General features: G+C 39.1%; 1 pseudogene; it reads right to left on the minus strand.

Annotated features, from left to right (window-relative positions):
• Window positions 1–1,992: 1,992 nt before the first annotated feature.
• Window positions 1,993–2,092, minus strand: LOC113276823 (annotated as a pseudogene).
• Window positions 2,093–6,586: the final 4,494 nt, after the last annotated feature.

Below are 6,586 nucleotides of genomic sequence, written 5' to 3' on the forward strand. Positions count from 1 at the left end.
GATTTCCATCGATGGTATATGCTTGGACTTAGGTTTTTGATATCCCTTGCTTTTGATTTACACTTGTTATTTTAAAAATCTACTTGTTGCAACATCTTAGAATCAAATTAAACGAAAAAATTGAATAAATATAAATATTGGATTTAAATCACTTTGAACTTGGAAAATAGTGGAATCTTAGCCTCAGTGTTCTTTTAATATTGATAACAACATCATCTTTGTTTGAGTTTTCTATTTTTGTTTTAGAATTTAAGTCTATATTTTATCCTTCGCAAGTCTGAGAATCAAACCACTTTTATCACTATCTACAATCACATCAATTTTTGGCGCCGCCGACGCGGATTTTCTTTTAGGATTTTTAGACTTTGTTTTATTTTCTTTTATTTATTTATTTATTTTTTTCTTTTATTTTTTAGGTTTTTATTATTTTTGTTCTTTTTTACGTTTTTGGGTATTTATCTTTTGTCTACAGGTTTTGGATCATAAAGAGAATTGAGCCAAGGAGTTTGGTGATTTCGTAAAGATTGGATCTTAAAGCATAAAGACTTGGAGCGAAAGATTAAAGCGAAAAGAACGGAAAAGAAAAAAATTTCTTTTTAGTTATTTTTCTTTATTATTAAAAAAAAGAAAAAAAGAGAGAACTGTATTAGGATTTGTTATTTTTATAATTTTTTCTTTTCTTTTTCGACACTTGGACATTAAACTTTGGACATTATTATTTTTAAACCCTAAGGAAGGGTTGGTTTAAATATAAACTGTGTGCAGAGAAGGACGATGATTACGATATCGCCTCGGCCCATCGGGTTCGTACATGACATAGGAGTCGTGGCCCGAGTCGACTTCAGCGGTTCTTCGCCCGTATGGTACGGGAGGTAAGTTTTTCGAAACACCCGCGAATCCCCTGTCAGCGGGTTTACTGTATTCCTTCATTTGCATATATGTTGAGGACTTGAAAACGGCTGCTTTAATGTCCTAGTAAAGGGCAAGGACTGGCCATACAAGATAAGGGTTCGGATTTCATCACCGTTCTCTTCTTGCTCGCCTTAGGAAAACGAAACCAAACGCGAACCTAAGCCTAAAATTTTGACTAGAACGAGACCTATAGGGTAACGAGCTTAATAGGAAAGTCGTTCGAAGAATATTGGTTGCTCTTTTGAGCATACTTCGAAGTTCTTGAAGGTTTCTGTGAGTTGAATGCATGACTGCGCCGCCTTGTAACCGGTGAGGCCTTGGGTATCAAAGCTCCACTAAGCTTCCCTCACCTCGATTCAACTTACTTTGACTCAGATTGATTCCATAGGGGTTTGCTCAGATTGTAACGAGTTCCTTTTTGAAAGAATAAAAGCTGGTATAGAAACAATCTAAGTGGAGCCATCATGCTTTTTGTTTGCTAGAAATTTAGGTTTGATTTGGTTGAGTCAGCCTTGTTTTGTGTTTGCATAGAATTCCCTACCTTATTCTGTTGCATGCCTGAACGTAAAAGAGACGCCCTAGGTAGATTTGTTAAAGAGAAACCTAGTAGTTCTAAGTGTCTTGATTACCTCAATTTAGAAAGTCCGATTCTTGAAGATTCCGTTTTTGAACATCCGTTTGAGGAAAGAATCTCTGATAGTCCAATAGCGCCAGAAATGGCAACTTTGAAAGCCTTGTTGAATCCTACTAGGACTATTCGTCCCTCGTGTATCAGGTTACCTGAAACTGAAGCAAATTATGAACTTAAGCCTGGAACCTTACAGTTGCTCCCAATCTTTTTAGCGAAAGAAAATGAAAACCCCTATTTCCATGTTAGGGACTTTGAGGAAATTTGTAGTACCCTGAAAATTAGAAACCTTGATGATGATGCTTTAAAACTCAGGTTATTCCCCTTTTCCTTAAAAGATAAAGCCAAGTCGTGGCTGTATAGTTTGGCTTACGAATCAATTGAAACCTATGAACAACTTACGTCTGCCTTTTTGAACAAGTTTTTCCCTAGGCACAAAACCTCGTCTATTAGGACGCAAATCTGCATGTTTACACAACAGGAGGGAGAATCTTTGTATAGGTATTTTGAAAGGTTCAATGATTTATTAGCCCAATGTCCTCATCATGGTTTAGAAAAGGTTAGGTTAGTTCAGATCCTTTATGAGGGTTTAAATTATCCCACCACAACTACAGTAGAGTCCATGGGTACAGGTGGGTTTGAAAACCAAACAGTTGATGATGCGATGACATATTTGCATGAAATTGCCGAAAATACCCAACAGTGGGAAAGCAATAGGGTACCCCAGAAAACAATTCTTCTAGGCAGAGGAAACGTTAATAGGGTAGAAGGAAGCTTTGAATCAGATGCCAAAATTGCTGCGATAGCGAAAAGATTAGAAGCTTTAGAAGTGGGTCACACTAGTGGTAGATTGGAGCCTTTTTGGGAAGGCCAGAATAATGAAGTGCAAGCCAATGCTCTCTATAATAACACTAGGTATGATAACCGTCAGAAGTTTGACCCATATTCAGAAACCTATAATCCTGGTTGGAGAAACCATCCGAACCTTTCATGGTCTAAGGTCCAGAGTCAAGGTCAGTTTAGTAATTCTAATGCTCCCCCAGGTTTTGGTTACACTAAGAATTCATCAGGCCCAGAAAACAAAACGACCAGCTTAGAGGAATCTATTAAGATGTTAGCAAAAACTAAGGATATGTTAGCACAAAGACAAATTAGTTTTCAACAGGAAACCAAGCAGAACTTTCAAAGTAATGCTCAGAGCCTTGCTAAGCTAGAACTTCAAGTCAAATATCTAAGACCTTAAGTGAGAGAGATAACGGAAGGCTCCCTAGTCAGACTACCCCCAACCCTAGAGGAGTTCATGAAGTAGGTGCAAAACCATCGAATCAATTGAATGCTATTAGAACCCTTATGAGTGGTAGAGTAGTAGACAATCAGGTAACCATGCCCGATAGTGAACATACTGTACTTCACCCTTCAGGACCACTAACTGAGGGGACTGATAAAATTTCCGATGATGCCAATTCGGTTCCTGAGAGGTCTGATTCTGTGCCTAGAGCCCCATTTCCCCAGCTAGTAGCATCAACAAAGAAGGAATCGAACTTTAATGACATATTGGAGGTTTTTAAGCAAGTTACCATAAATCTTCCTTTATTAGATGCAATTAGGAAAATTCCTGTTTATGCCAAGTTCCTTAAGGATATGTGTACGCGAAAGCGAAAACTTAGCGTCCATAAGAAAGCCTTTTTAGCTAGTCATGTAAGTTCAATCATTCAGAACACTACCACTCCAAAGTACAAAGACCCAGGTTCCCCAACCATTGCTTGTACAATAGGTAAACACCGGGTAGAAAAAGCTTTACTTGACTTAGGAGCCAGTGTGAACTTACTGCCGTACCATATGTACTTACATCTAGGACTTGGTGAAATGAAACCTACTCAGATAACACTGCAGTTAGCTGATAGGTCTGTCAAAATTCCTCGAGGTGTTATCGAGGATGTTCTTATTGAGGTCGACAAGTTTATTTATCCAGTGGATTTCGTGGTCCTAGATACCCAACCTTTCCCTGACCCAGAGAACCAGATACCTGTGATTTTAGGTCGCCCATTCTTAGCTACGTATAATGCGATCATAAACTGTCGAAATGGTGTGATGAATTTATCCTTTGGTAATAAGACTATAGAAATGAACATTTTTAATGTCAGTAAGCTACCTTATGAGCTAGATGACACATGTGTTAAAGAGGTGAATATGATAGAATCCTTAGTTCAGGAGTCGTTACCAAACGTCTTGTCTGAAGACCCATTAGAGAGTTGTCTATCCCATTTTGGTTTAGATTTTGACGATGATAGTACCATTGAACAAGTGAATGCTCTATTAGATTCTACCCCTGTGTTAGACACTGGTAGATGGAAAGCTAGGTTCGAACCATTACCAGCTTCTGAGACTACCTCAGTTCCTTCCTTAAGAGCCCCCTAAGTTGGACCTCAAACCACTACCAGATAACCTGAAGTATGTGTTCTTAGGCCCATCTGAGACTTTACCTGTGATTATTGCTGCCGACTTGGATAGTGATCAGGAAAGTAGGCTAGTAAAAGTACTTCAAGATAATAAGGAAGCTTTAGGGTGGTCTATAACAGACATTAAGGGTATTAGTCCTACCGTTTGTATGCATCAGATTCATTTAGAGGAAGACTCCAAACCGTCTAGGGAGATGCAACGTCGACTGAACCCTAACATGAAATAAGTAGTTCGAAAAGAGGTGCTTCAGTTGTTAGATGCGGGTATTATCTACCCAATTTCAGACAGTAAGTGGGTCAGCCCCGTTCAGCTTGTTCCCAAGAAATCAGGTATCACTGTAGTCCAGAATGAGGATAATGAGTTAATCCCAACCCGAGTGACCACGGGATGGCGTGTCTGTATCGACTATAGGAAATTGAACAAGGTCACAAGGAAGGATCACTTTCCCCTTCCTTTTATCGACCAAATGCTAGAGAGATTAGCTGGATATAGTTTCTATTACTTTTTAGATGGCTTTTCCGGATATAATTAGATCGTTATTTCCCCAGAATACCAAGAGAAAACCACTTTTACCTGTCCCTTTGGTACATTCGCGTATAGACGCATGCATTTCGGGCTGTGTAATGCCCCTGCGACTTTTCAGCGTTGTATGATGAGCATATTTTCTGATATGGTAGAACGGTTTTTAGAGGTCTTTATGGATGATTTTTCAGTGTTTGGTTCATCTTTTGATGAGTGCTTGCATCATTTGACATTAGTGTTGACTAGGTGTAAGGAAAAGAATTTAGTGCTTAATTGGGAAAAATGCCATTTTATGGTTAAATCAGGAATTGTTTTAGGGCACATCATTTCTTCAAATGGTATAGAGGTAGACAAAGCCAAAGTTGACCTTATTAAGACTTTACAGGTCCCAAATACCGTAAAAGACATTAGGTCATTCCTAGGGCATGCAGGTTTTTACCGTCGATTCATTAAGGATTTTAGCTTGATTTCTAGACCTCTTTGCAATTTGTTTGCAAAAGATGTTAAGTTTGTCTTTGATGATGCTTGTTTAGAGGCTTTTGAGAAGCTTAAAATTTTACACACTACCGCTCCCATAATCCAGGCACCCAACTGGAACCTACCCTTTGAGATTATGTGTGATGCTTCAGATTATGCTATAGGCGTTGTGTTAGGTCAACGAGTAGACAAATTACTTCATGTGATTTACTATGCTAGCAAAACTCTGAATGATGCCCAATTGAACTATACAACTACCGAGAAGGAACTTCTAGCCATCGTGTTTGCCTTGGATAAGTTTAGATCCTACCTATTAGGTTCTAAGATCGTCGTCTATACCGATCATGCTGCTTTGAAATACCTTTTGTCTAAGAAGGACACCAAACCTAGATTGATTAGGTGGATCCTATTGTTACAAGAATTTTCTCCAGACATTAGAGACAAAAAGGGTGCTGAAAATGTAGTAGCAGACCACTTATCCAGGTTAGTTGTTAGTTCCCCTAGTGAAGCCCTTCCTATAAGGGATAGCTTTCCTGACGAACAATTGTTCTCTGTTTCCCAATCACCTTGGTATGCAAATATAGTGAATTATCTTGTTACTGGACGTACCCCTCAACATTGGGGTAAACAAGATCGTTCTAGGTTTTTAGCCGAGGTTAAGCATTTCTTTTGGGACGATCCTTATTTGTTTAAGTATTGTCCCGACCAGATTATTAGGAGATGTGTACCTGAGAGTGACCAGTCCAGTATTCTCTCCTTTTGTCATGAACATGCTTGTGGAGGTCATTTTAGTGCTAAGAAGATTGCTGCTAAGGTATTGCAGTGTGGATTTTACTGCCCTTCACTGTTTAAAGACTCCCATAGTCACTGTGTTTCTTGTGATCGTTGCCAGAGGTTAGGAACCATTTCCCATAGAAATATGATGCCTTTGAACCCTATTTTAGTGATTGAGGTCTTTGATGTGTGGGGCATTGATGTTATGGTTCCATTTCCTAATTCTTTAGGTTATCTTTACATACTTGTCGCTGTAGACTATGTGTCTAAGTGGGTTGAGGCGGTTCCGTGTAAAACAAATGACCATAGGGTCGTAATTAAGTTTTTGAAAGAGAATATACTTACACATTTTGGTACACCGCGAGCTATAATTAGTGATGGGGGTTCACGCTTTTGTAATAGACCGTTTGCTCTGTTAATGAAACAATATGGTATTACCCACAAAGCATCTACCCCGTATCACCCACAGACTAGTGGTCAGGTAGAGGTTTCCAATAGGGAAATTAAGCGTATTTTAGAGAAAACAGTTAATCCCAATAGGAAAGACTGGTCGTCGAGGCTTACTGATGCCTTATGGGCTTACCGTACCGCGTTTAAGCCACCCATTGGAATGTCACCCTACCGTTTAGTATTTGGCAAGGCATGTCACTTGCCTGTTGAGTTAGAGCATAGAGCTTATTGGGCTATTAAACAGTTGAAATTTTCACTTGACAAGGCAGGAGCTCATAGAAAGCTCCAGCTCAATGAGTTGGACGAGATTCGTAGAGATGCATACGATAGTGCTAAGGAGTATAAGAACAAAATGAAACTTGT

The sequence above is a fragment of the Papaver somniferum genome, chromosome 4, assembly GCF_003573695.1.
Source record: "Papaver somniferum cultivar HN1 chromosome 4, ASM357369v1, whole genome shotgun sequence".
NCBI lineage: Eukaryota > Viridiplantae > Streptophyta > Magnoliopsida > Ranunculales > Papaveraceae > Papaver > Papaver somniferum.